The following is a 20,892-nucleotide window of genomic DNA, read 5'->3' on the forward strand; positions in this document are numbered from 1 at the left end:
TAGTTTCAAAATGTTTTCTTTTCTTTTGAAAGCAACTGATAAGCAACAGTATATATTTCCATGTGAGGGAATGATGGGTGATGTACACTGTAATCTTTCCCTTCTTTGAGAACAGCACTTCTTGGGAGGGGAAGAGTATTTTTCCCCCACAATCTTACAAATTATGATTGTTTCTTTTTATGCCAGTACTCAAAAGAAACCCTGGAAATGATAGCTTTACAGATTTAGAAAATAATGAATAGAGCCTCCAAGAGAGGAATCCCAGGGGTAATGTTAGCTCACTTTAATGATGACATTTGACAGCAGTTTTTGTTTAGTATGAGGTTCCCCTGGCAACTCTTTTATTGAAAAAAAAACTGGAAATGGCAGAAAAGTACTGAAACACGCATTTTTATTGAAAGCATATGGGTATTTTTAAAATTATTTTCTTGCTGCTTTTCAATGTAGCCTAGTCATTTAAGGGAATTAACCATTAGCATTAATTTGTGCAAAGCATAGCTGCTTTTTCAAGGAATTAAGTGATTCAGGAAGTGATTTGGCTTTCAAAAATTTATTTGAACATATTTGGTTCTTCCTTATGATTTGGAGTATGTTAAAAATGGAATGTTGTAGTGCCCTCATTTCCAATTCCATGTGTGATAGTACAGGTTCTTAAAAATTGACTGAATATGGGTTCTAAATAATAACTGTGGAATGCATACATATTAGAGAGAACTTAGCATTTTCTTTGAACACTGGACCACTATGATGAATTAGTTTTCATAATTTTAAAAGAAGGTGAAAATGATTAATGAGCAATAGAAGCAAGTGTTGCATCGTAAAAACTAAGTCAATGTTTTAATGAAAATATTAAGTCTATATTTAATGACACTATAAACCATAGTATAATAGAACATTTCCCAATTACATTCTATTCAAATTTCTTGCTGGTATATCATCAATCTGCATGTAAAATATGCTTACTGATGCCTAAGAAAGGCTGGCTTCTTATAGCATGTAGATGACTCTCTAGAATGTGTATATTATTGAACATAACAGTTGAGTTACATGCTCATGAAGATTCAGTTGCATTTGTTCAAAACCTGATTATGTCGGCTGACTTTGTTATTGCTATTTTGAAGTTGAGCTGAATATTTCATAAGTTTATTAACTATGAATGCAAGAAGAGATAATTGTTTCCATGAAAATTGAGTAGAATGTATCAGAAAATCAGTAAATATGAATCTCTCAAAAAGACACCTTTTGATTAGGTGTTGAAGAGACAAGTGTAAAGTTTTTGGAGAAAAATATAGGACGATTCATCCAGATAGTGTTTTTTTTTTTACTTCTGTTATTTTAGGTTTTAAGCAAATGTATGAAGACACAGTTGACATTAAACATACACACACACACACACACACACACACACACACACCAGTGAAAGCATCATTGTAATGAAGCAAATGGAAATATTCATTATAAAAACTTGTTTTCTTCTATTCTTGTATATAGTCCATCCTTTTCCCTTTCTTCACTTCACTTTTAGAAGTAAACATATGCCACTAAAGATTAATTTCCATCTTAACAGTTTTCTTTAAATGGAATAATACAGCTTATGTATTTTTGTCTTGCATCTCTTATGGAACATATTATTTTGAGATTCATTCATGTTTTGTGTAACAATTATTTAATTTGATCATTTTTATTGCTCTATAGTATTCTATTGTCTAGGTGTATCATAATCTGTTTATCCACTCACTTTTTGTTGGTTATTTATTGTTTACAGGTTATTACAAATAAAGATGCATTGAGCATTTCTGCACAGGTCTTTGTGTGCCATGTCCTGTCATTATTCTTAGACTCATGTTCCTGGAGTGGCTGCTTCATGACAGTCACATGTTTAGTTTTATTTATTTATTTATTTATTCTTTGTAAAATAAATTGTCCATGTGTTTTCTGTAGTTCGTGACATTTTACATTCTCACCAACAGGGTATGGCTTTCAGTTCTTCCATATCCTCACCAGTACTTGGTATGGTCTGTCTTTTTAATTATAGGTATTCTAATGCAGATTTACTGACATCTCATTGTGGTTTTGATTTTCCTTCCTGTAATTACTAATGAAGTCAAGACATATTTCCATGTCCTTATATGCTGTCTTTATATATTTGGTAAAATCTCTATTCAGATTTCTTGCCTGTTTCATAATTGGGTTGTTTACTTGCTTATTATGGAATTTTATACATCATGGGTTCATATTTATCACATGTGTGTGTTGCAAATATTTCTGCCCCTCTCTGGCAGGAGTTTTTATTTTATTTTGAAGAGCCAAAGTTTTTAGTTTTGATGAAGTCTAATTTGCTATATCTTTTCTGTTAAGAATCATGCATTTGGTGTTATACTTACAACATATTTGTCTAACCCAAGGCCATAGGTTTTTGTTTCTGTTTTTTAAATCATTGTTCTAAATTTTAAATTTAGGTTTATGATCTTCTTTGAGTTTATTTATGTAGGTATGATGTATGGATCAAAATTCATGTTATGCACGTAAGTGTCCAGTTTTTAAGTAACATGCGCTTAATGTCATATTCTTTCTCTATCATATTGCGTTGCAGTTTGTCTAAAACTCATTGTTCACATACGTATAAATATGTGCAGAAACTGTATTCAGTTTTGTTTATCTATGAACTAACTTTATTCCAATACCACAAGCTCTTGATGAGTGTTGTTTCATTGCCGTCTTGAAATAAGATCATTTTAACTATCCAATTTTGTTCTTGTATTTTACATCTTGTTTTGGTTATTAGTTATTTTAGGTCATTTCCATACAAATATTAGGATTATTTTTTAAATGTCTACCAAAACAGATATCTATCTGTCTATCTATCCATCTATCTATAGATATATTTGAGCAGAACTGACATTTTACCAATATCGAGTCTTTTCTTATAAAATCCTAAATTAGATGCATCTTTTCTTTTATTCAGTTATACTTTAGTTTCTCTCAGCAAAGTTTTACAGTTTTCCTTGTATATATCTTGTACATCTCATGTCGGAATTACCTTTAGCATTAAGGTTTGAGAAGGTACAATTCTCAACTCCAGAAAATTCCTATGTCTAGGTAAGGATCCTGGATTGAGAAGGAGTAACACATAGAAAGTTTTAAGAATATTTGAGTTGATGCATCCTAAAACACTGAAACCACAGATTTCTTAGAATCTGTCAGGCCTCCACAATAGCTCATCCCTGTTTAAATGCTCATGACCTCCTCTCTCTATGCCAGCCCTTCTTGAAGACAATCAAACTGTCTCTGCCTTGAAAGATCATCTGTGTCCCACTCAGGACCTACAGAGAACTTTCTTCATGACCAAGAGACCAATAAAGTGTTGGGGAGAAATTAATTATATACTGATGAAGCTTCAGGACCTAGCCAACAGGTACCAGCAGGAACCAGGAGATGATATCAAAATGAATTATGTGGATGGTGAATGAAGGTGGCAGAAAATGATGTGGGAATATGGAGAGATGATCTGTGTGCGAGAGTCCACCACAAGATTTCACAATGGTCCACTCCGTCAAAGACACCAAGCAAATAAGAACCCAAGATCAAGAAATGACACAAATGTGTTGATGGTTTGGAACAACAAACAAGCTCCAGAGAGTGGGAGAAAAACCTGACAGAGTTCATGGGGCCTGTTGTATTCATGAAGTTATTAGTAGTAGTTCAGGAGTCTGGTGCATGTAAAAACCTTCTCTCTAAATAAAGGACAAGTAACTTCATCGGATTATTAAGAAAGAACAATCTTGATAAGCCAATTTAATTTATGGGACAACATATTCTACACTTGCCAATATTTTTTGACCCATTTACGAGGTGATAGACAAAGTTACCACTTTTGAGAGAGGACAAAAAAGGAAAAACATCTGCAACAAGACCAAGTTTCAGTAGAAAATCAGCTCAGCCATGTAGACCATATAACCAGATAGATCTTATAGTATACTAAAGATTGTCTGGTCGGAAAAGATTCCAGGTGGAGATGGTGGCAAGTCTAATTAGGAGAATTTCAAAGTAAACACTTAGGGTTTTGGATTAAGGTTACTACATTCAAACAAACAAACAAACAAAAACAGCTTTGGGACTATTATCATTGCATATGACTGAGAAACCCTGATTACAAAAAACAAACACACACAAGAAGTGGCACAGGTGCTTTCAGATAACACACCACCTGGAGATGGCCAAGCTATTATAGGAAAAGCATAGCATTTTTGAGCTGCAGTGGAAGCATCAGCTTGGAGATAAACACCCACAATAAAGAATATCCTGCACCAGGTGGTTGCAGGTACACTGAAACTATGACCTTTTTGCCAACCCTTTGGACCAGCTAAAAAAATATTGGCATGTGACCCTAGTGAATTTCCATATCAAACAGAAGATCTGTCCAGCTGAGACCTCAAAACCTGCCTCATAAATGCATGAGATATAATAAGTCAGCTATTTTGAGCTGATTAATTTTGTGATGGTTTGTTATCAATAGATACCCAGAACAGAATATGGTACCCGGAAGTGGAATACAGCAACGAGAAAAATAACATAACATCATTGACATTGGGATCAAGAGGCTAACAGAAGCTGAAAGACGCTCAACAGGGCTCATGGTGGAATCTGGATGGACTTAAGGGAACTGTTGGGGAAGACATAAAGGAGACTGTGCAAATGTTATTGAAGGCTGGAGGAAAATGGAACCTATTTTATACTGTGGGGAAGTTTGGCCAATGACCACAATCAGCGGGAGGATAAATAGAAAAGGTGCCTTATAATTTGGCTGGGAATGTTTCCAAGAAAGAGGCAGACAGTGTCAAATGGTTTCTTTTAGCTGTCTGTCATAAAATATGAGGGCACAGAGATCAGCCCGCGAAAGAATTGTACAGGTTTTATGGAGAATTTAGAGGAAATATAAAGAAGTGAAGACATGCTAGGTGTGAAAATAAAACTGCTTCTCATCCTCATTTTCTTTCTGGAAAAAAAAAGAAAACTTCCTCAAAGTCATAAATGACCTCAGATACAGATCCCAAGGATCTATTTGTAAGACCCTTTGTTGATACCTCAGAAAGACCTAATAGGGCTTCTAAGAGTCTTAAGCTCACACATACTTCATAAAATGTTTAAAATAGACCAAACAGATTCTAGTAATCCTAAAGGTATTTTCTCACTGTATCTATTCTCTTACCTAAAAGTAGTTTAGGTTTCAAAGGTATTCACTACCTTTAGTTAAATAGAAACAAATGTATCAGTGAAGCACACAGTTTCAGCATTAATAACAGGTTGGTCTGAAAAGGGCAGATGGAGTTCAAAAGAAACAGCCATTTGGACCCTAAAACTTCCATAGAAAGGAAGCCAGCCAAAGAGCCTGATCAATTAAAAACACTGTTGTTTTGTTTGTCTTATTGAAAAGGAAGGATGACAGGAGCAAGAACCAAATGCAGCAATGCATTATTCCCAAGGACACGGCTGAGCCCTAATGCAGGAACTACTGACCTCTATAGATCGGTGGTGGCTATATCCCTTGTGATTTGCCCTTTTTCATAGAGGATATCTGTTACAATGATCCTATACCCATCTGTGCGTTGGATTTTGGACACGGGTGGGGAATATAACTTATCAATCTACGGGTTTCCAAATAGAGAGGAACTAGACTATGCTTGTGGAGTTGTTTGTGAAGGACCACATGGATCTTATTTACACACCACAGTCCCAGACTTGACATCTATATTCTGGGCTGAGACTTTTGAGGGATGTGAAAAAGAGGAGGGTAGTTTGCTGGTAGGAGAAATGTAAATCATCTGTGGCCAGACTGTGGTATATTAAACATGGTCACACACACTTTGTTATTCTTCCCATTGAATGGTTAACTTTCAATCTCCTCCCCCTTGAATATGAGATGGATGTAGCCTGTTGCTTGACCAATAGAATGTGGCAGAATTGACATTCTGGAACTTCTGAAGTTAGATCATAAGGAGGTTGAAGTTTCCACCTGGGTTTCTTAGAACATTCCCTCTGTGATGCTGGACCCACCATGCCGGAGGAGCCACAGGTTTGCATCCTGTGTGAGAGCATTCACACACCCCAACTTTCCAGACATTTACGCCAAAGTGTCCAACATATGAGTGCAGGCAGCATGGACCTCCATACTAGCCCTCCATCCAGCCCACCGATTCACCTAAGTTGATGTTATTTGGAGCATATGGGTTGTATGTTTTCTCTCTAACCTTTCTGTTGTAAATTTCCCCAAGAAAGGAAACCAAATAGAATCTTGGAGAAGATGTTCCCAGTTGGGGTGCCTTACTAAAGGAAGTTGATCCAAAATGCACAGGGGATGGACTGTGTTGGGTGCTGTGTCTGACCAAGCAGATTTTTACTTCTCTTGGAAATATGAGTGTGAGAAGTCAAGTGAGCCGTTATCTAGGAATTTCCCTGAGATAAAATGTACTGCCTCCTTCAAGTTTCAGGCGCCTGCTCAGTGGTCATGTATCTAATGATGGAGGATGCAGGAGTGTGAAGGACAGCTCCATTTTCTCCATCTGCCTTTGTCATACAAATATGAAAGATGGCCTTGAGGCTAAGTATCATTTTAATGAAATGGTTTCTTTGTAGGCACTTAGTGATTGCTGTTTAACTCTAATTTGTTTTAAAATGTTTAATAATAATTGTTGGATAAACCATGTTGAACCTATATACACACATCTTAGTTTGCTCATTGTGGTTTATTTTAGATCATTTAAAGAAAGGAAATTGAAAATGTCCCTGAAACTTTTATTTAAGTTAGTGTCTAAAACACACTGGTATATTTTTACTTACACAGAGTACATGTTTAGAATAACTTCTCATTTATCTAAAACACTTTTCAGTGTTATGATTTTCTTCTCTCTCCCAAAATAATTTTGAATCACCTTCCACTTTAATTAGGAGCATTGTTTCTTATTAACATATATGTAAGACATTATTATTTAAGAACACAATTACTTTTTCTCTTCAGAGTTCGTGAATAAGCTACACTATGAATATTTTAACTTTCTCATAGTCATCTAGGATTTAGTGCAGGATAAATAAAAAATATGTGGATTACCAAAATACTTCAGAGGTCTTCCTGCTTCTCCTCTTGCCTCTCTATCTTCTACTCTCAGTCTAGTAGGCTGAGGCTCAAAACGTAAAACAGACTCCTCCTCTTGTGTAAACTCCTCCTGTGAGTCTCTGTTCCCATTCAGGAGCAGTCAAAGTTGTAACCTTGCTTTACTAGGCTCCTTGCAACTGGAGCCAAATCACCTCTGTCCTCAACCCCTGCTTCTCCTTTCTGCCAACTGTGCTCCAGCTTCCCTGACTTCTCCTTGTTTCTGGGACAGGAACCACCTTGACTTAGGGCTTTGTTCCAGGTGTTTCCCTGCCTACAGTGTCGGCCTCCCAGCTATTCTTTACATAAATTCCCTCACTACCTTCAAGTATTTTATTCGAATATCTCTTCTCAGTGACTGCTTTCCTGGTGGTATTTCCTGCCTGCGTAACACCCGCAATCACAATGTTTCTTTCCATTGCCTACTTTCTCACACATGGATCACATTCTAGTATCATGCATCGTTTGTGCATATATCCTGGATGTTGATTATTTTCCCCTTGTCCTGCCATAATGTACGAGCCACAGGGTCAGTAGTCTTCATCTTATTTATTGATATTGCTAGTACCTAGTAGCTGTTCAACCAGTATCTGTTTACTGAACGGCTCAACATTGGTATATATAATACTAACATTTCGCACATGCCTCATAAAATGTTTAAAATAGACCAAACAGATTTTAGTAATCCTAAAGGTATTTTCTCACTGTATCTATTCTCTTACCTAAAAGTAGTTTAGGTTTTAAAGGTATTCACTATCTTCAGTTAAATAGAAACAAATGTATCAGTGAAGCACACAGTTTCAGCATTAATAACAGGTTGGTCTGTAAAGGGCAGATGGAGTTCAAAAGAAACAGCCATTTGGACCCTAAAACTTCCATAGGAAGGAAGTCAACTGAAGAGCCTGATATATATATATATATATATAAAAATAATATACCCCAGATTGTAAGCAGTGTGGCTATAGGGGATAGGTCTTTTGTTGTTAAAAGTCGTAGATTAAGACACATATAACACACGTAATTATCAAGAAAGGCTCTGTCATTATTCCCCAAGCATACCCAGGTAAAGAAACAGATTTAAAAGGGCTAAAAGGCTTTTCAGATCCATATAGCTAATCATGGGGAAAAGGTAAGAAGTTAAATATATTTTTAAATATAAATATCTAATTATTGCCATAAGTATTTTGTGTTAATTAGAAAATAATCCAAATATTAAAAAATATGATAGGCGATACATAATTTTACCAATGACAGAGCTGACTTCACGTTTGGTGGCAATAAAATACTAATGTTGATGCTTTTCAATATTAATAACCACTTGAGAAAAGAAAGAAAATCTTTTTTTTTTTTTTTGAGACGGAGTCTCGCTCTGTCGCCCAGGCTGGAGTGCAGTGGCGCCATCTTGCCTCAATGCAAGCTCCGCCTCCCGGGTTCCTGCCATTCTCCTGCCTCAGCCTCCCAAGTAGCTGGGACTACAGGCGCCGCCACCACACCCGGCTAAGTTTTTGTATGTTTAGTAGAGACGGCGTTTCACCGTGTTAGTCAGGATGGTCTCGATCTCCTGACCTCGTGATCCGCCCGTCTTGGCCTCCCAAAGTGCTGGGATTACAGGCGTGCCACTGCGCCTGGCCAGAAAATCTTCTAATATTGTATATGCATCAATTTAATATTGTGGGTCACATAATTTGCAAAGCACTCTTTCAGGTCTCTCAATGAGAGGCGTAATTTTTACTTTTACTTTCTTCTGGAAAAATGCTAACATTGCTCTAATGCACATATGCACTAATAATACATTATGAAATACTGAAAGCACTGACTAACTAATATCATGTTTGGAGCTGAAGGAGCCAGGAGCAAAAGAATGCAAATTAAAGCCATTATTTCATCCTTATTCTGTATCAACAGGAGAAGACAAGTTAAGGCACTGCCATTTGGAGCCAAAGGTTGTACTTTTTGTGGGCAAAATTCAGTTGTGATTTTTAACATGATTTAATGATATAGATTCAACAACAAATCATATTCTGGGTGATTATTTGAAATTTAAATACTAAATTTATTAAAAATTGTACCTGTAATTTGTAATAACAGTGCAACCCAGGTCAGTTGAAGTTTTTGGTTCAAAGCTTCACTATTTTGCTGAAGCTAGATTTTGTTGTATCCATCGTTTGGGAAAATATAACTAATTGGAAATAATCCTCAACTAGTTATTGTTCAAAAGAAACAAGTTGAAGAAATAAAAGATGAAATATATGACAGGTAATGGCCGGGCGTGGTGGCTCAAGCCTGTAATCCCAGCACTTTGGGAGGCCGAGACGGGTGGATCACGAGGTCAGGAGATCGAGACCATCCTGGCTAACATGGTGAAACCCCATCTCTACTAAAAAATACAAAAAACTAGCCGGGCGAGGTGGCAGGTGCCTGTAGTCCCAGCTACTAGGGAGGCTGAGGCAGGAGAATGGCGTGAACCCGGGAGGTGGAGCTTGCAGTGAGCCGAGATCCGGCCACTGCACTCCAGCCTGGGCAACAGAGCGAGACTCCGTCTCAAAAAAAAAAAAAAAAAAAAAAAAGATTTAACTATGAAGACACTTAGCAATATTTCATGTTAAAGAGAATTTAAACAGGTGCTCTTGCTTATGACGTAGCAAGGTGTACTGAATACATGTACAAGAATCTTGAGGATTGAGTTCTCTAATTATTCCTGTTTTGATGATGAGGAAACACATATCATATGTAAAATGATGTGCCTACTGTGCATGTCTATTAAATTTTAAGGAGTTCTTTATAGAGTTCTAACTTATTCCAAAGCTTATAGACATATCTTTTCAATTTCTGCACTGCCTCTCAAGAGAAATACTGGATTCCAAATGATTTCAAAAAAAGGGATTCAAGATTTCATTTTAAAAAGTATAAATATTTTGTGAAAAAGGAAGAAAAATAACTTCAGTTGTGGCTGTTTGTATAAACACAAGTGTTAAAATTTTGTTTGCTTTTAGCTTACCCATGTTCAGTCTTCTTGGAAGAAATAGAGTTTAGAAGTATAGAGGATAAGGTATTTTCTCCTGCCCTCCTAGGTTTTTAGCATTCCTGAGATAATTCTTCATTGTGAAAAATAATTCATGGAGAATTTTTATAGCCTTAAATGTATAAGTAAAGACAATGATAATATTTAAAAAAGGTTCATAAAAACTTTAATAAAAATTATCTGGCAGTTATTTCTACATTTGTTGGCTCTCAGCTGGTTAAAAAGCACATGACAATGAAAATGAAGACACTTGCTCTCAATGATCAGGAATGTACCGTATCTGTAGGGTGATAATTGATCTCAGAACCTCTGAAAACAGTTCTAAAATGAGAGAAGCCTTCTCTCATTTACTATATTCTTGGAAAATGGTTCTGCCACTTCTGTTTTCTCTTAACTAATGTGAAATTACATTACTTTCTTTATTTTTCATACCAGTGTCTATTTTATTTTTTGTTCAAACATCTTTCTTAATATTTCTTTCTTCCTATGACTCTTCTTTTCTTTTTCTTAAACTAAAGCAAGCATAAAGAGAGGGATAAAGAAGCCAGGTGATTGAGGGCAGGTAAAAGGGTTGTTTAATAAACTGTATGAAAAAGTATAAAAATTAAATAAGATAATATTTTCTATCCCTTTATCTTATTGAATATTACAGTTTTGCTCTCAAGACCTGTGCAAATCATTACAAGCTGATGTCAGTATGCTTAGAGTGGTCAGAAGAAACCTGAGTTTTAGTATCTGTAGCAGCTATGCATAAAGTACAGTATTTGTGCATTTCTGTGTTTGATGAAGGTCAGCTATTACCTGAATCTTTTAGCGTGTTATCTTATTCTGACTATCTGGTTTCCAAACTTACCTATGACTGTAAGTGGTGACAGTAAACTGGAGAATGCAAGATTTCCACCACATATTCTGAAAGCTGAACTTCATTGATTAGGAAGTGTCAAGACAGATTTTATATTCAGGGATTCTATGGTATTTTAATGCTTTGTTGAAATGTACTTTCCTTTTGAGTGCTGCAAATTCAGCATGTTTAACAGTGCCTGATTAAGAAAAAGCCTAAGGAAGCCCTAAGGAAAATCAAACAATTACACAGAAAAAAATATTGTTTCACAAGTTTCAAAGTTGATCATATTTTAAGTTTTGATGGAATCTTTACAAGGGACAAAATTTAGTAATACATATATCAGTAAAATCTATTTAATAAATTATTAGAGAAAATTTTGAAACATCGGTTCAGAGGGAACATTTGATATCTCTCATCGTTCTGCAAAACCAAACTGTGAAACTAAAAACTGGTTCAATTAGGAACAGGCTGTCAGGGGTACTAGAATGTGAAAAATGTGTGTGCATTTTGTACAATTTGAAAGAAAAAATGTATTCTGTTTATGGAAGGAAAAAAGGCCTCAGAGTCTCTTCTTCCATGAAGATAAAGATAGTTAAGGTCAATCAAATTATTGAGTATTTAAAGGTTATTTTTACATCTATTCCCTCTCTACTTTGTACATTAGATTCCAGATAGAGCAGTAACACATGAGAGTGTAGGAGATGGTTGTTTTAGCGGGGAAAAAAAACTCCAGAAACAAAAACCAAGTTTTCCTTTGTTTGATATTATATTTAAAGCATATTTTCTTACTGTGGTTGAGAAAAATCTAGACAGAGAAGTTTTGGGGGTTAACTCTTATGAATTAAAGCATTTACAGAAATGCAGAATAAAACAGTCTAAATTTTGGTCTGAATATCAATTTATTGGCTCTGTAAATTTGTATTTTTTCAATTTTTTAAATACTTGATTGCAACGTTAATTTGCTTCTTCTGATTTATACATAATAAGACTTCTGACTTCCTACTAAATGACATTTTCTTCTACCTTACCACGTGTCTACTATATGTATGCATATATACATATACACATATATTACACATATATACACACACACAGACATATTTCAAACCAATGTTAAAGTTCATAAATATTATTTTGTATGCTCTCAAGACTCACCCATTCAATATTCCCCAATAAACCTTGGATCTATTCTCAAGATTTCTCTCTACCTGAAAACAGAAACTGTATTAGATTTGTACACTGAATTCCAAATGCACCTCTGTCAAAATGCATGGCTTTTTTATTGTTGTTCAAATATTTCAAAGTCCAGCTGTTTTTTTTAAATCAGGTTGTATTTATAGAAATATTCCAAATATATTCACGGTTTCTAGAGACCCTACATCCAGATTTCACTAATGTTAACGTCTTGCATAACCAAGGTGTCCTTATCAAAATTAAGAAATTAGCATTACTATGATACCATAATGAAGCTAAGGGCTGTGTTCTGATTTCACTAGTTTTCCCATTGATGTCATTTTTCTCTTCCAGTATCGAATCCTGGAATTCACATTGCATCTATTTGCCTTCTTCTATATGTTTATGTGTCTTCTATTCTTCTCTAATTTGTGGCAGTTTCTCAGTTTTTCCTTGTCTTCCATGATATTGGGACTTTTGAAAAGTTGCGGTCTGTGATTTTTGTAAGATACTTCTCAATATGGCTGTATCCGATGTTGTGTCATGATTACCCTGGAGTTATGGGGTTTTGGTGATAAATACCTTAGAGGTGAAGTACTCTTCTTATCATGTCAGATCAGGGAGTGCATGATATCACCAAGACTTTTACAGCCAATGTTCAACCTTAATCACCTGGCTAAGTGCTGTCGGGTTTCTGTACGGTAAAGTCACTCTTTGTCAGCACTTTGAATAGTATATGCCTGTGTGGGTGTTTGTTTGTATATGTGTGTTTGGTTTTGGCATTTTTTGTTTTTGGTATTTACCCTGCTTGGTTTCCTTTAGGCTTCTTGGATATGTGTTTTGGAGTCTGTTATAATTCAAAAAGTTCTTGACTATTATTTCTTCAAGTATGTTTTCTGTCTCATTCCCTCTCCTCTCTCTTACTTCTGTGATGCCAGTTTTGCACAGGTTACACAGCACTTTTATCCCACATTTCTTAAATTCCTCTATTTTCTCTACCCACTGTTTTTTCCTTTCAACTTCAGTTTGAGTGATTTCTGCTGACTTGCTTTCAAATTCACTGAGTCTTTTATTTTGTCAAACCTACTACAAAGGAACACTTCACTTCCATTACTCTATACTTTCTAGCATTTCCATTTGATGCTTTCTTAAAGTTTCTTTATCTTTGCTGAAACTACCTATCTAATCATTGATTATGTCTAGCTTGTCCATTAGATTTTCTAATGTCTAATTATAAATATTTAAAATTTTCTACCTGATGGTTTCAACATCTGTGTCACATCTGAGTCTGATTCTGATCATTGCTTTGTCTCTTTAAATTGTTCTTGCCTTTTGGTAGGCTTTTTTATTTATTTTATTTTATTTTATTTTTTTGGTTGTTGTTGTTTGTTAAAAGCCAGAAAAGTAGTGCACAGGAGAGCAGGTAGTGAAGTGAATATATTTTCTTATTGGATATCACTTTAGTGTAGGGGTTTGAGTTAATATAGTCAGAAATTGTGCTGGGAGTGAATTTATCATTAGATTGGCCATAGGCACTGAATGTCATATTCTTCCAGTGATGCATTGTTTTTAAGTGGCACTTGTCTGGCCTGGTTTTCCAGAGAGTTTCTTTCTTTCAATTTCTTCTCTCTACTTGGCTCTTCCTCCCAGCCCTGTAAGCCTATGCACTACTCTCCAGAAAGAATGTGTCTCTTCGAAATCTTCTAACTGTGGTGATGTGGGCTGGGGACAGAAGTCATCCTCTGATTTTCTGATTAAGGCTTAGTCTTAGGCAGCCGTTGCGTACCTGGGTCTCAGGGGTGTGTGTGTGTGTGTGTGTGGTCTACCTGGGTTCTCAAGTGTGTGTATTGGTTCTCAGGTGTGTCAACTCCCAAATGCTCCTCTTCGCACTCCAGCTTCAGTGTTGGGCCTAGCACGCATTTGTGCCCTTCTTCCAGGTGTGAAGTTTTGATCTTCCTGTCCCCTTCCACCAGCCCCAGTGAGTTTCCACTCAAGCCTAAAGGCAGCAATTTTTATTGTTACAAATTTTCTCTTTTTTTGTGAATGGAAATAGAGCACATGGATCTTGGGAGAAGTTTCAGCAAGGGCTGCTTTTCTACCCCTCTGGCCCTGCCCAACACTCAGAGAAGTTTTCCAGTGTCCTCCCCTCAAGCACCTTTCTCGAGAATCTTCTTAGTGAGCTGCTGTTTGTACTCACGGTGGAAAGGCCTGCATGATCACGAGAACACTTGGGTACCCACGAAGCCCAGGAGGTTCACACTCTCACACTACCCTGCATTTGGCATACAGCAATTTGTCCATTTGCGCTGCTATAACAAAATACCTGAGGCTAAACAATTTTTAAAGACCAGAATTTTATTTCTCAAGATTCTGAAGGCTGGGAAGTCCCAGACCAAGGCACAGCATGTCTGTGGTCTGGCGAGAGACTGCTCCATCAACGCTGTCTTCTTCGGCTGGAAGGCAGAGGGGCCAAAGGAACAAGTGCTTTGTCATCACATGGCACAAGATGCGAAGGACAAAAGGGACAAAAGGTGCTAAAGTGAGTTCCCTTCAGTGCTTGTATATGGCACAAACCCTTTCATAAAGGCAGAGGCTGAAGATCTAATCATTTCCCCAAAGACTCCACCTCTTAATACCACTACAGCAAATATTAAGTTTCAGTACATGAATTTGGGGAGCATTCAGACCATAGCATATAAAGTACTAGTTTACCTCAGCTGCAGAAAGAAACAAAAGGACAAAAAACAAAACAAAACAAAACAAAACAGAACTCACAGATCAGGTCATTAGAACAGCAGACATTTATTTTCTTCCAGTCCTGCAGGCCAAAAGTCTGACAGCAAGGTGTCTTTAGAATTGTTTTTTTCTGAGGATCTCCAGGAAGCGTGCGTTCCATACCCTTCTCTGAGATTCTGGTGGTTTGCTGGAACTCTTTGGAGGTCTTTGGCTTGTGACATCATACCCCTCAATCTTCACGTGGTATTCTCCTGTGTGTGAGCTCAAATTAGTTTTATTTTTATAAGAACACAATTCATACAGATTAGGGGCCCACTTTACTCCATTATGACCTCATCTTAAATAATCATATATATGGTCGGGAGCGGTGGCTTACGCCTGTAATCCCAACACTTTGGGAGGCCGAGGCGGGTGGATCACGAGGTCAGGAGATCGAGACCATCCTGGCTAACACAGTGAAAGCCCGTCTCTACTAAAAATACAAAAAATTAGCTGGGCATGGTGGCGGGCGCCTGTAGTCCCAGCTACTTGGGAGGCTGAGGCAGGAGAATGGCATGAACCCGGGAGGCAGAGCTTGCAGTGAGCTGAGATTGTGCCACTGCACTCCAGCCTGGGTGACAGAGCAAGACTCCGTCTCAAAAAAAAAAAAAATTACTCTATTTCTAAATAAGTTTATATTCTGAGTTGCTAGGGCTTGTGGCTTCAACATATGGATTTCTTGGGTACAAAATTCAATCTATAACATACAAGATCTGTCAGGATTTGTCCCAAGTAACCAAATTTATACTTACTTTTCTCTGTGAGTACCTATCTTTCTCCAAAAATTACCCTAGTAATTTGTCTTGAGACATTAGCACTCCAATAGGCTCAGAGAAGTTATAAGTTTATAGTTTGGCCAACATTTTTCTTGTCATAAGTGTGAATACAATGCTCTTTCTAGTTCTGTATCTCTGACATGAAATGAGAACTAAATCATTGTATTTTCATTTCTAAAAATGGGTTTTGAGACCTAAGAATGTTTATAAAAATTTTACTTTATTCTCGATAATATCGTATTTGTAATAAGTTATTCATGCCCTGGATTGACATTATTTACCTAATTTTAATGCTTACAATTTATGATGTCTGAACAAGGAAACTTTACATAAGATATCTTGAAAATTTTCTGGATCAGTAAGCATTTAATAAATGCTCAATAAATACATATTAAGAATATAAATGCTATCAGACATAGAAATGAAGAACAACCACCATAAAAAATCACATACATGCTGCGTAAATGTGCATATACCTAGATTATATATTGCCATGATTATTTTTGAGGTATGGTTGACTTTTTTTTTTGTCTGCATTGATATCGATGAACATAACAAGACAGCAAAACAGAGAAGATAGGTTAGTTTGTAGAAATTTTATAGTTGTCATGACAAGCCACGGAATGTTTATTCCTTTGTAAAGGAAACATTTTAAACCTTTGTGATAAGTCTGCCTCATTTTGTAAACACAGGACCTGTGGACCCTCTGAACAGATGACTGGCTGATATTTTATATAAAAATGTGTGTGTGTGTATACCTGATTTTTAGTGCTCTCGTTGCTGTAATGCGACAAAGGTTTCAGAGAAGCACCTGACACAGTTCAAAATATTTCCAAAGATTTACTTCTCTGGGCAGGCATCATGATTTACTACCGCTGTCAGCTAGAGAAAGCGTCTGTGCCCACCAACACAATGCAGTTTGATACCATGCCCAGAAATGCCAGCACTGGCAAATGTCTCTCTTCAAGTACTAGACCATTATTGTGTAAGTTCCCCATAGAGCTGTTTTCTAAATGGTCTGAGAAAGTACAGTGGGAATGGCTGAAAAGAATAAATGTTTCTCTTCTCCTTGTGGTTGGCAAGGAGAAAGACCAGCTTGTTAAAAGATGGGTCTAAGAGAGTGAAAAGGAAATCATCTTCCGTCACCATTTGCATTTTCCTAGATACTCTCAGCAGGATTTACTTTGCACGTGTGTCTGTTTGAACTGTGTAAGCCCCTCATTTCTTCATTATCAACACACTCGGAGTTCTTGCAAGAGTAGGAATTAATATTTTTTAAAGATTAAATGCATTTATTTTGTAAGCTTTGTGCATGGAAAGCTTGATATCTTACGTAAAGGAGATCGTAGGTGTTTTTGATAACTGTCATTTAGAACACCCCTTTAATGCTGAAGTCGGAGACCTTGGAAAATGACTACAATATGTACAGTTAAACGTGTGTTCTATCATATATACAAACATGTGAGGTGAGAAAAATTGAATACAGGTGTTCTTTGCTATTATGAATGACTCTGCTTTGCCATGGTCATATTCTATATTGTGTATTATAGTTGCTGTTTCATGAAGAGATGTGCAAATGGTTAGGTAGAAGCCACAGCCAAATATCAGGAGGAAGTGAGCTTATCGAATTAAAGGCCTTGCAGTGTTCAAATTGCCTTCATCCCTGCCTTTCTGCATCTCTCCTTAATGATATCCCAGATAAAAGGTACATTCATGTAATAAAATCCAGGCCAGTCCAGTTCAATTTTAAATGTAAATCTTACATTTCATTCAAGTGTCTTCTGCTTTCCATCACAGGAAGAATAATTAGGAAAACCAGAGGAGACTAATATTGAATTTGAAAATATTTGCAGAATTAATAGACATTCTGTCGTATTTTATTTTTACACACTTGGACAGATGTGGTTAAAATAAAATGCCCGAGCTTAGATTCTTATAGCAAAACAAGACCTGAATTGTCTTCCAATTCATATTCCTCAATGTGCAAATAGGGAAAACAAAGTTCAGAGAAATGAAGTGCATTCCTTATGACATACTTCACAATAGAGGCAACATTGGGAATACTGTATGATCTCTATTGATATAAAGGCATTTGATTAGTCTCCACTCTTCACAATCTTCCGGACCATGTTTTAGATCCATTCTCTTTTCAGCTTGATCTATTCTACATTTTCTATTCTTTTACGCATTACCCTCCCCCTTTTCCTTATTCAGGGCCAAGTTTTAGATTGGCACAGCTGGAAGTTTAGTTAAATTCAGAGGAGGTGGAAAACACAAGTAAATGCATTTGAGAATAATTCACGCCAGTGTTCTCACAGTTGGAAAAAACAGGTATAAATATGAAAATGAGAAAGGCTCATTTTCTGTAGCCTAGTGTCAGATTTTAGTTGGAGGTATTATCCACACTCAGGGTGTTTAAACAAAATTTGGATTATATCTAGTCTATACATATACAATTACCTAGATGCATTTTTCGGTTTATATGTATATGTATTTGTGTGTTTATATTTATGTTTCTTAACAAAGTCAGCTTAGGGCAGCTAGAAACAATAAAATCCTGGGAGCAATGGGTATAATTACCATCCAAATCTTGGTTTATAAGTACCATTCCCTACAAAAAGAACCAGATCTATTTGAAGAAATGGCTAATCCTTAGGCTTGGGTTGGAAAAATACAAAATGAGTCTAGAACACCTGGTGCTGGAAAGTAAAGCAGTTATGAGAAATTGATGATAAATAAAAATCTCTCACTCCTAATTCTCTAAGTAAAATGATTTAGATAGGCGTCCTCCATGTCCCTTGAATTCAGATTTCTGTCAATAAAGATGATCCTTTGGTATTGAAAATCAGACCTTACAGAATCAAGGTAAATAGCATATATTAAAAATGTATGTATTTTCCACATTATTTTACAGCTCCAGGACTCCTAGTGAAATCAAAATCCAACTCTGAGTATTCTAGAGGCTGTATCAGCAAATGTATACTAAAATGTGGCATTTTATTATCGATATTTTTAATTAGCAACACTGGGAGATTGCAGGTGTTAACTGAACTCTACAGAAGTCCGCAACTGCTGACTGAATGAAAAATACTCTAGACAATTATTATTAGAGAAAAGTAAAATCTATGAAAATTAACACATACAGATCCAGAGTTGCTCCATCTCTGTGCCAATGATTATCTAGCCAGAACAATTATTTCTCTTTTAGATAAGGTTTTAAGTTTTAAGTACTTTTAAATATGCAGAAAAGTTGCAGAAATAACACACACAACTGCTTTATAACTAGCATGTAACTTGCTGATGAGTTACCCCTTTTCTCTCAATACATCAGTGTGTATAAGAACAAGGACCTTCTATTATCTATTCAGAGGTCAACTTTAAATTAAGTAAATGGAAATCAAGCCCCTATTACCATTTAATACACAGAACCCAACTTATTTCGCCAGTTTACTCAAACACATCATTTTTAGGTCCAGGATACAATGCAGGGTTATGGTGACAAGTCATGATTTATGCACTTAAGCCGTAAAACCACAAACATAATAATGCAATCCTCTCAGTGCGTGGTATTAGGAGACATATAATATGGATTTATCCCAGGGAGTTAGAATATGTCATTTAAGATGGTGTCTGATATTTTTTCACTGTAAAGAATATATTAACCATAATGTTGAAAGTACTACATAATAATGATGTGCCAGTAGTATGTATTTTGTGTGGAGATATCTTTAAAATATGAAATTGTTCTGAATCTCATCAAACTTTCAATCATCACTTTTAGCATTATTGATCATTCTTGTCTCAATCTATGATTACAAGGGTCATTGTTAAATGATGATTTTCTAATTTAGTTCTCTACCCTCATATTTTCTTAGGCAATTAGCAGAAGTCACATGGTGCTTTCTGGAATTTCCCTAGTGGGATCCATGAATTCATGGGGTGCACTTTTGATTTTCCACATTATGTAGGGTAAAGTTTTGCTAATTATTCTGTCAGTGCAAAACTAGGTTGTCCTTATCTGTAGCCTAAAAGAATTGTTATTTACACACCATTTTCTTGTATCCTTTTAACTTCTGTTTTCCAATCCAAATGCCAAAGCTGCATGTCTTACCTCAGCACCTAAATTCTAAGCACCAAATTATATTCTAGTTATCTAGTGTTGAATTACAAACTACTTTGAATGTTAGCGACTTAAAATAAAACAAAGCTGATTCTATTTCACTAATATGTAGTCCAGGAATTTGGCCAGGGACCAGGTGGGCAATTCTTCTGCCCCACGTTTTGTCACCACAAAGTAACTTGATGGTATGCAGCTTGAGGCTGGATTTGCAGGCTCCAAGATGGCTTCACTCACAGAGCCTAGTGTCTGTAGAAATGTCAGTTGGCTGGGCTCAGATGGGCCACTCTCCCTTTCCACATGGTTGGTCACCAAAGTTCCTGGGCTGCTTCTATGACAGCTCAGGGTTCTAAGAGTGAGTATTCTAAGGAAGAGAATCAGAAAGTTGCTAATATGTTAGCAACGGGTCCAAGAAAGTGGAACGGTGGCACTTCTGCTATGTCTCTTCCACATATACCAGGTAATTAATTTTTGAAGATGAGGAAATGTAATTGGAAACATAATGCTGCAACAACTGAATGAATGTATAAAAATAAACCTCAAACACAACTTCACATAATATAAAAATTTACTGTGGATAATAGACTTATACAGAAATCCCTCATTTCTAGGAAGCATAGAAAAATATGTATTTATGATTTAGGGGTGAAAAAGACTTCTTTATGTGCCATAAAAAAATCATAAGAAATGATAACTTGGAATTGATCCAAATTTATAATCTTTATTCTTCAATATACATAAATAGGAAAATCAACAGCCAAACTGAGATTCTAAGTAAATTTTACCATACATATCTTACAGATATTGCATCTAGGATATATGAATAACTCCTACAAATTAACAATAAAAATGTAAACAATCTCCCACCAAAAGACAAAAATATTTAAAGAGACATCACAAATGAGAATCCATACATTAAAAGAAGGTTAAACCTCATTCATTATTAGGGAAATAAAGATTAAAATCATTATGAGATACCACTTCTTAAAACTAGAATAGCAAGAATTAAAAACACTTTAAAGAATAACAAATTAAGTC

Source organism: Macaca mulatta, chromosome 18 (genome assembly GCF_049350105.2).
Source record: "Macaca mulatta isolate MMU2019108-1 chromosome 18, T2T-MMU8v2.0, whole genome shotgun sequence".
Lineage (NCBI taxonomy): Eukaryota > Metazoa > Chordata > Mammalia > Primates > Cercopithecidae > Macaca > Macaca mulatta.